Raw genomic sequence first — 10,477 nt, forward strand, 5'->3', positions numbered from 1 at the left:
CTGTGCCAGCTCTGTCTATGCACCAGGGACTATACACGTGGCAGGTCCCACCATCCTGACAACAGACCTACAGCCAGGGGGACTCTGATCCCATTTACAGATGCAACGTGAAGGCTCAGAGAGGCTAAGCGGCTTGCCCGAGATCACACAGCTGGTGCCATGGACTGAGTGTTTATGTCCCCCCGACCGCCCAACCCCGGCCCAAATGTATATGCTGCAGCCCTGATCCCCAGTGTGGTGGTGTTTGCGGGGTGGGCATTTCAGGGGGTAGTTAGGTTTGGATGCGGCCGTGAGGGTAGAGCTCCCATGATGGGACTGGCGCCCTCATGAAGGGGCGAAAGGCGCCGAGCTTTCTCTCCCGCTCTGCCGTCAGAGGACGCGGTGAGAAGGCAGCCGTCGACAATCCAGGAAGAGAGGCTTCACCAGAGACCAGCCGTGTTGGCGCCCTGACCTCAGACTTCAGCCTCCAGAACCGCGAGGAACTGATGTCTGCTGTTTAAGCCACCAGGCTGTGGTGTTTCCGTTATGGTGGCCGAGCTAAGACAGCTGGTAACTACCGAGAGCCCAAGGTTGTTCTTTCTCCCGCCCTCTGCCCCGACACTGGGCGCATTCCCCAAACTCACCCTCACTCCCCTTGTGGGTCCTGGCTCCTATGACCGCGGGGACATCACAGAGACCTCCGGGCACGGGCTGTGGTCTAGAGGTCCCTCTTGTCTCCCCTCCTCCTCTTTTCTCCTCCGCTCCTGTCGTCTTAGAAGGACCCCTGTGGGAGTCCAGCCCCATCACCTGGCCCCCATGTGGGCCCGGGTCAGTCACGTCTCCTTTCTGGGCCCCACGTGGCCCCGGCCCGGGGCCCAGCCCCCTTCCCCAATCTGCACTCACACGCAGCCCTGTGGAAATGGTGGCGCTCCCCACATTAGGACCCACGTGTCTGCTGGCTGGGACCAAGGGTCATAAATAGGAATCAAACTTAGGCTGTCCTTGTCCCCATCTCGGTGAGTGAAGCCCCCGAATCTGAGGACAAAACCAGAAGCCCTCTTCTTTGCGCCCCAAGGGACAGGAAGGGCTGCGTGTGCGGCCGAGGCCCTGCTCTCCCCACCCCCCCCCCGACCCCCCGGGTGTCACAGGCTTCCATATACATAATCTAAATATATGCTTTGGAAATTGAAAACGTTCACATATAGAATGCGGCTGTGCGGAGGGAATGCTCTCTTGGAACATGTCTCTTTAAAGACAGAATGTGCCCAAGTGTTCTCCTGCCCTTAAGGAGACACTTGAACGTGGCAGCAGATGTAAAATGGAAATTGAAGTGTCTCTCCCAGGCCACCGTACATGGAGAAAACAGCGCAATCTATTCTAAGCGCTCATTAATAGCTGGTCTCTGAGGGCCCCGGCAGCAGTCAGAGGATTTTACTCATTAAAAAGGTGACGAGGTAGCGTTTTGTGCCTTCCCTGCTTGTCACTGCGTGATCCTGGTGTTCAGATGTCGCTGGCAGACCCCAGATGAGTGCCCCCGGCTTGCGGGCATGGGTGACGATGTTCTGAAAGGCTTGAAAGCATCCCCCACTCACTGATGGGGCCACAAGCCCTTGCTGTTTATCAAGTGGATTCGTCTCTCTTCCGAGGCGGGCCCACGATGGCATTGTCTCGAGAAGGAAGCAGAGAGAAGAGCTTTAGCTCATCACCTAATACGAGATCATTGGTGATTCCCAACACGGTCCTCCAGATGGCACCGGGAAGGACCCGGAGCCTCCAGGCGTGGTCTGGGGCAGGGGCCTGGGGTCCTCGGTGAAGTCTGGAAGGGGCCGGACCCTTGGCAGTCGAAGGCACTGGCTGAAAGACATCTCAGCCGTGCCCACTTGGACAGGGGCCGCTGGTTTTAGAGAAAGGGGGTTCTTGGCTCATTTTTTACCCCTACTTTTTATTTGTTCTTTTTTTAAAAGTTTATTTATTTTGATGGGGCGCCTGGGTGGCGCAGTCGGTTGAGCGTCCGACTTCAGCCAGGTCACGATCTCGCGGTCCGTGAGTTCGAGCCCCGCGTCGGGCTCTGGGCTGATGGCTCGGAGCCTGGAGCCTGTTTCCGATGCTGTGTCTCCCTCTCTCTCTGCCCTCCCCCGTTCATGCTCTGTCTCTCTCTGTCCCAAAAATAAATAAACGTTGAAAAAAAAAATTAAAAAAAAAAGTTTATTTATTTTGAGAGAGAGAGAGAGAGAGAGAGAGAGAGAGAGAACGTGCTTGCACAAGCAGGGGAGGGCCAGAGAGAGAGGGAGGGAGAGAATCCCAAACAGGCACCACACGGTCACTGCAGAGACCCACGCGGGGCTCAAACCCACGAACCGTGAGATCATGACCTGAGCCAAAACCGAGAGCCGTTCGCTTAACTGACTGAGCCCCCCGGCGCCCCAATTTGTTCTGTTTTGGGTCTCCCACTGTTTGGATCAGTGTTTTGTCCTCTCCTCCCTCCCGTGTGAGGGGAGTGACATCCGGTTGTCCCCACAGGCACATAGGGAGGGACAGTTTCCCAGGCATCCTGAGAACTGCCTTTCTGCCCCCAAACCTCTCAGGTGGAGGCAGGAATCCTCCCTGGCCTCCGGCATCTTCCATCTGCAGCCTCTTTCCTGTTCTGGACTTTCGCTGTTGTTTTCCTTGACTTTTGCTTCCCCTGCCCCTTCCGCAACCAGCTCTGAGGTCACCTCCTCTGAGAGGCCTTTCTTGATGTGTCCTTCCCCCCTCCCCCTCTGTTCATTGTTATACCGGCACAGTTTGCAACGAGCTTGTTCACTTGGTAGCTCCCTTGCTTATCGTGGCCTTCCCACTCTACAGGGTTGGGTACAGCGGGGCCGGGGGGAGGAGACACGAACCTTCCTGGTCTTGTTTACCGGACCCCCCCGGTGCTCAGCTCGGTGTCTGACCCGAAAGGTACTTGATTTATTGAATGGGCGAACAAACGAAGGAACGCGTGAGGGGTTCTCTGACCCCAAAGACTGACTCTGGGTCACCCTCGGCCAAGAGCAGCCCTTCGGGGATTTTTTTCACTTGTGACCATTCGTATCTTCTGGGCTGTGGCCTCCAGCTTTCACCGCTCCCTGCAGAAATGCTGGAGGACCTGTCCCGCCTCACATAGTGAGTCAGGGTCACCGCAAGGGCACAGAGCCGAGGAGATTACAAGATCATGGCCTCGAGTTCCTATACGGACCCTTTTTTCTTTTTTCTTCCTTTTTTTTTGATGATGCAGTATCGATACTGTGTCGAGAAATACGTAAATCGTTAACCCGCTGTTAGCAGCTAGAAAATGGACTAGTTATGAAATACCAACAATCACTTGGGCTGTTTAAACTCGACTTCAAAACAAGCTCAGTGTTAATACAATGGGCTCAGGGTGGGAGCAGGTGGGGAGACAGGAGGAATATTCTGCAATTTTTTTTTTTTTTTTAACACGAAAGCCACCTGGCTCACCTCTGAGAGGACTTGGGCTGCCCTGCAGAGGTGTGCCTGTTACAACTTGAAGAGCTGACGAGAAATCCCAGGGAAAGGGAGATGAGGCAGCCACATCCGTTCCACGGAAGGCTCTGCGCCATCCATGTGGCTCTGAGTTTCTGAGAAGCCAAGGCAGAGAGAGAAGGACAAGCAGTTAGGAGGTCTGCAGGGAGTGCAGGGCCTGGGGCTTTGGAGGGAAGAAAACCAAGAGGGAAGGGTGGGAATAACCGTGACTCTTGTTTCAGAGAAGGAGTTCAAGTGACTCCTTCAAAGAGCAAACAACTGTCACTCGTGGTCTCAAGGGACTTCTCCCTCCCTGCCAGAGCTGCGTGTGCATCTTGGTGTTTCCTGCACCTGCTGGGACGGTCATCACAAGTCCCTCCCATGAGGGAATGAATTAACGATTGAACAAGTGAGGGCCACGACTTCCATGGTCCAAATCCCATCCTTCCTTCAGCTGCTGTTCAGGGTCACCTACTCCGGGAAGCCCTCCCTGAATTCTCCTGCCCTTCCTTATCGAGACTCCTTCAGTGCTGGATGGGTGACGGGCGTGTAAATGCTTTCCCTACGTGCTAAGAATTGGAAGGCCTTTCTTGTGTTTTCCGGTTGTTCCTCATTCGAGCTGGACCACAAACTCATGTGTTCACCACGCACTCTTCTAGCTCCTCCCATTGGCTCCACACTGTGGCAGACTCAAGGAATTCAAGAGGAAACTGGACAAATACGGAGCTTACAGGCTAGTGTTGGGTTTGAAAAACTGCTGCCCGTGGACCAAACCCGACGGCCACCTGGGTTTTGTAAGTAAAGCTTTATTGGTGGGGCGCCTGGGTGGCTCGGTCGGTGAAGCGTCCAACTTCGGCTCGGGTCATGATCTCGCGGTCCGTGAGTTCGAGCCCCGCGACGGGCTCTGGGCTGACAGCTCCGAGCCCGGAGCCTGTTTCGGACTCTGTGTCTCCCTCTCTCTCTGCTCCTCCCCCACTCGTGCTCTGTCTTTCTCTCTCTCAAAAATAAATAAACATTAAAAAAAAATGTTTTTTTTTTTAAATAAAGCTTTATCGGTGCACGGGCATGCCCGTTTGTTCACAAGTGGTCGGTGGCTGCTTTTGAGCTGTAAGGACAGAGTGGAGTTGCCGTGACAGAGACCATATGGCCTGCAAAGCCTAAGTAAGCTATTTGCTCTCTGGACCCTTACAGAAAAGTTTGCTGACCCCCGTCTGGTGAGAAAGACGACCTAGAAAAAGATCCTTCCAGCACGACGTGTGAGGGACAAGAACAGGGGACCATGGCTGAGACTGGCAGGCCTGGGGATGCACGCATGACTGGAGATAGGGCGTCTGGGCAAGCTGTTTCCGTGGAGATGTTATGTGAGCTGAGACACGAAGGGTGAGAAGGCCGCTGTGTGAACAGCTAGGGAACAGCATTCCTGGGGGAGGGAATGCCGTGGGCAAAGGCCTGTGATGTGTTGCAGGAATGGCCAAGGGCTCATGTGGCCGGGAATGTAGTGAAGGAGGAGAGAGTAGGACAAGGCCAGTGTTGGAGAGGTAGGCAGGGGCTAGATCAGTGATTCCCAAGGCGGGCAACGTTGCCCTCTTGAGACCGTTCGAGATAATTGTGGGAGGGGGGTGCCGCAGGCTCAGTGAGCAGGCACCGAGGACGCGAGACTTCACGCAGTGCATGGCACAGTCCCACAGAGCAATGGGCCGTCCTGGGTCCTGCACGACTTTGGGGTGTCCTGACGGATATTCATGTAGGTGGCAAGCCATCTTACCCTGGACTTAACTCTCCCGTTCATATAAACTGAAGGTCACCCGGGCAGGGTATCAGCCATACACGGCCTTGTCTGGGAATGGAACTGTCATATAAATTAAGGGAAGGTTGCCCTGTGTGTTCTGTTTGGAACGCGACCCAGTAATGTTCACCAAGTTGGGAAATCGTGTCACCCACGCGACACCATTGCTTTTGGAATTTGGGTCTCCCGAGGATCACGTCTGTTGTCACGTGCGTTTGTACCTGTGGCATCGGCTATGGCTTCACACACAAAGGCAGGTCCTTATGTTGACTAGTGAAGTCACGGCCAGGGAGGTTACCTGATGAAATTCACATTGTCTTATTGCCTATGACTTCTCTTTTCCCACCTGTATATTACAGTGAAGGCATTATGTTGGTTGAAACCCCGATCAGTGGTTCAGCGTGTAGAAAAATTGTGCGACCTCCGGATTTTGTCTCGGGGTAGCAAAGGAGCGTTTGCAAAATGTTGCCCGAGGGGCGGCACCAGGGCCGGATCCCAAAGTTGCGTGTGGATCTCGGATCCGAGTCTGGATTTTATGCTGAGAAAGATGAGGAGCCCGGGCAAGACCGGAAGAAGAGTGATGGGTTCTTTCAGGCAAGGCTGCCTCTTTTTCTCTTTGATCCTGCACCCCTCCCCGCCTCCACCTCCTGCACCTGGCAGAACGCAAATGCCCAGAAGGCATTCCGTAAATGAAAGTGCTGCCAGCCAGCACAACCTCAGCCTGGGGGCGAAGCAGGCCGGCACTCTTCCTGTGGCCAAGAGGGGGTTAAGTGGCTTGCCTGGGCCAGAGAAATCCGGTAAATGGCATCTGGGTGAACACGGTGCCCGTATATGTTCGGGTTGCAGCCCCTGCTTCCTCTTCCTGCCCCTGACAGCGGTCCTGGTCTTTTCTGGCTTCCCCGCTTGCTGACCCACCCGGCCACCTTGGCCTCACCCGCCCAGCCCCAGCCCTGCTCCCAGGCCTTCCCCCTCACTCCTGTTATTCTGACGCTGCAGGCATCGCCGGGTCCCAGGAGCCAGCTTCTCAACCTTTAGACCCCAGGCCAGGATCTAGGAATATCTCCAAGAGTATTCCCCAACACCGGCAACAGATGTGCCCACAAATTACCTGCTCCCAGCGGTGGGGAGCCGGGGAGGAAAGGGCATCGTTTTTCTAAAAGCCTTACACATTTAATTTGCAAAGTTACATCACGCCTTCGTGCACAGGTCAACTCTCTGGGAGCTTATTTCAAAACCAGAGGCGGGTCAGGGCTCCCGAGTGCGTTCTTCACAGAGAAGACAGCACGGGGACAAGGGCAGGGGCGGTGAGTGGAGGGCCGTACGGGTCGGATGCTTTCACATGTACAAGGGCAGATGGGGAGAGGTGGATATTTGCAGGGTCCCTTGTCTGCACCTGCCTGCACAGACGTCGTCTCGCATCGTTCCAAGAGCAACAGCAGCACCCTCATCTCACGGGTGTGGAACCTGAGCTTAACGAGGTTATGCACCTTTCACCGCTGAACATGCTGTGAGACGTGGGCCGAGCCTGAACTTGGCCTCGGGGCCGGAGACTCCCACCGTGCCTTGAGACATGTGAATATGATGTCTGGAGCTCATCACACGTGTGCAGCACGTAGATGCACATCCCCACTGGGCTATACTTTTCTTTATTAGATGGAACTGGGTTCTTTATAATAAATAAGAGTCACAAAAAGCTGTGGGACCCATGTGAGAGTAACAGCCGGGAGTGGATAAAGAACTGTCCACAGAACAAGTTTAACAGGAAGTGGTAAAAATGAGGCAGGTTGAGTTCGCTCTTCCACCCCCATAAACTGACTGTCCAGCTCAGTCAACCGACAAAATAATTGTCCTGGCTTTTTGTGGTGAACGTAAGGGTTTCGGAATATTAACACGAGGGTCGTTTCATGTGCAGAAGAGACCATTTAGAAGTGTTTGGTTGCTAAAATTAATATCAGATACATCACAGTTATAAAGCAAAAAAGCCCAGTGCTTCTTTATGCTTTTGAATTCTGCTTACAAATTATATTATCCTATTTATTCTTCTAGTAATGGGCTATGTATATATATATATATATACACACATATATACATGTATATGTATACATATATATACACGTGTGTATATATATGTATACATATATATGTGTGTGTATATATACATGTGTATATATATGTATATATATGTGTGTATATCTATACGTGTGTATATACGTGTATGTATGTGTATATATACATATATGTACATATATATATAACTTACCGTTTTGATCATTTTTTTCAAGTATAACCTGATAATTTATTTGTGAAAAGAGCTAGTTTTGATGAGAAAAACTCAATCCTTTCCTTGGAAACATAAAGAAACCCCCAAAGATGGAAGCTTCACACATTTTCACGTCAACCTTGCACAAGGGGCCGTGCTAATCTTCTCTGCATCGTTCCCATTTTAGTATACGTGCTGTCGAAGCGAGCACTGTTTTCGTCGTTTTTAACGGTACAATCCAATGACATGAAGTACACTCACCCTGTTGTGCTCATCTATCTTTTAAAAATAACGTAAGAAATCTTTCCTAAAACTTTTAGCAACGGACAAGCGGCTCGGAGGCTTCTGGGAGAAAAAGCAGCCCCCCCACGCCACCGTGCCCGCTTCCCGGGGTCCAGAGAGCGCTCGGAAGCACATGCGTTTATCTCGTGTGACGTATATATTTCGGCCAGGTTTTATCAGCTGCGAGACTTCGTCACCCGCTGCCACTGAGAGATCATCTCGAATCCAGGCGGCCTCTTTTTCCTTCGATTTTTGCAAAGCGATGTCTCCCCAACCAGATTTACATTTTCAAAAACCCTTCAGATAATCACAAACCCAAGAAACTTCCCCTCCTCTGAGGTTTAATTAGGAGAAACTGTCTTTCTAGTACTTCTAAGAGCCTTGCTCTAAATTTCTCAGCGGAAAGAGAAGGTTCACGGTGGATGAGTGGGAGCACGCGGAACCTGTGAACAGCCGTCCCCTCTGTCCCCCCTCTCTGCCTTGCAGCAGAGATACAGCCACGTTGCAGATCACTGAAATCACATTGTGAGTGTGCCCTGTATCATTAGGACCCAGAGAATGGGGATGATCACAACGCAGGATAACACATTAGCGATAGATAATAGAGTCTAAATAAACATAATCAGCTTTCCTCTATGTCTTCAGACCAAAGCTTATCTATAAATACCCTAATGACGCCCAACCAGCCAATTACTCGTTTCTTGGAAGGGCCCCTTATTAATGGCGTTGCAGTGAGGGAAAAACATTAATTATTGGACACAGTGGGATCTTTTACGTTCTGTCTGGTCCGGACAGCACCAATTAATGCAACAATTATTATCAACGACTGTGGCAGAATACTGAGCGCAGCCACCCCGGGCTGGCTCGATGGGGTGGGAAGAACATGCGCACTGGGGGGACATCACCCAAGCTCTTTCTGTGGAGCCTGCTTTTCATCGCTCTGGAAGCTGCTGGAACAAAGCAGAGGGTGGCCAGAGGGTGCCGGTTTTTCTTTGACAGCCACGGGACAGTGTTCCTGGGGTGCTAAATGGGGGAGAGCGGGAGGAGTTAGGCGCCGGTCTGTTGTGTTGAGATGCTGAGTGAAACCCTGCAGGAGGTTGGAGAAGAGAGGCTGCCTTTAGAGCACGGAGCACCTGGCTTGGCTTCTGCCTAGTCCCTCAGGCTCTTCTCTCTCACTCGTTATAGTGCAGCCCCACTGCTACTCTCTCAGCCTCTCCAATTCAGCTGTGCCCCATCCTGCCCCAGGACATTGGCACAAGCGATTCCTCAGACCGGAAAGATCTCCCCCCCCCGCCCCGTGCGAGACTGGCTCCTTTCTGAATGCAGTATGAAGCTTCCCTGTGCAAAAACGTCTTTCTTGAGCCTGAACCCAACCTATACCTTTTCCTTCCTCATACGAGTCCCTTTTTATTTCTCTGTTTACACAGTATGGATCACAACTTACGGGATAAACAGATACATCTTATTATTTTTCTGTCTGCCTCCCCCGCAAGAACGCAAGCCCCACGAAGGCAGGGCCTGTTGGTCTTAAATGTTTATTTAATGTTTATTTACCTTAAATACCTGCCACCCAGGTGCCCCCTTTACCTTTGCACTTTAAAGGTGATGAACATGCAGGGCACCTGGTGGCTCAGTCAGTTAAGCGCCCGACTTCGGCTCAGGTCACGATCTCACGGTTCGTGGGTTCGAGCCCCGTGTCGGGCTCTGTGCTGACAGCTCGGAGCCTGGAGCCTGCTTCAAGTTCTATTTCTCCCCCTCTCTCTGCCCCTCCCTCTCTCACGCTCTGTCCGTCTCTCTCCCTCAAAAATAAATAAACATTAAAGAAAATTTTAAGGTGATGAACATGCTTGAAGGGCCTTCGATGGGCTGTCCTGTAAAATACTGGCTTCTACTGCTCCCATCGTGGCCCTTTACTTGAACTGGCTACAAATGAAGCCCCACCGCCCAAGGTACCAAACGGTTGCAGGAATGCTCTATTTTTCTCTTCTCAGTGACAAGGAGAGGATCTCTTCTGGGAGGCTTTAATTACAGAGCACTTTGGAAAATTGGTCCAGCGAAGGGTGGAAGTGCTCCCTAGAGCCTTGGGCAGGGCCCTGAGAAGTGGGCGTGCCCCTGTGGCCCTTCTGGAGAAAGATCTCCAGGCTATTTGCACTAGAGGTTACCCTTTGGAGTGTTAAAGCGGTTGGTATGTGTTATTCAAAGACAGAGCCAAGTTCAAGAAGCTTACTTGACCTCACTGAACCTCAGCGATCCCCAGCCACTAACCACAACCAGCCCTGCGCACCCTTCACCGAGATGCTATTCCTCTGAGGTTTTCTAACCAGAGTGGAACCCTGGGAGCTTAAAGGCAGTTCGGGGGCGTCCTCGGCCTAGGACTGCTGTACAGATGTGGCCGCAGAAAGATTGCCCTCCCACTTCTTCTGAATAAGCATCTCCGGGGAAATGCTGAGAAATGACAGGGACACTCGAGTCATCTGTCAGGGCTGTTTTTTGCTTTCATCTCTCTAAGAATGGCAATGACCTCAACTCACAATGATCTCACCCCCTCTGCATGCCTCCAACACATTTCGTCTTGACCCCGCCATCGGGCTCAAATGAGAACTGGCCAGCTCCTCGTCTGTGTGGGGGCAGACAGGTTGGAAGCCGCTGGACGACAGCACATACCATGT

At 52.2% G+C, this 10,477-nt stretch overlaps 1 non-coding gene across 1 annotated transcript; it reads right to left on the reverse strand.

Annotated features, from left to right (window-relative positions):
* Nucleotides 1-7,632: 7,632 nt before the first annotated feature.
* Nucleotides 7,633-7,737, reverse strand: LOC122493594. The gene has a single exon (XR_006299952.1). It is a non-coding gene; the product is annotated as a U6 spliceosomal RNA (small nuclear RNA).
* Between the last annotated feature and the right edge of the window lie 2,740 nt (nucleotides 7,738-10,477).

Source organism: Prionailurus bengalensis, chromosome D2 (assembly GCF_016509475.1).
Source record: "Prionailurus bengalensis isolate Pbe53 chromosome D2, Fcat_Pben_1.1_paternal_pri, whole genome shotgun sequence".
NCBI lineage: Eukaryota > Metazoa > Chordata > Mammalia > Carnivora > Felidae > Prionailurus > Prionailurus bengalensis.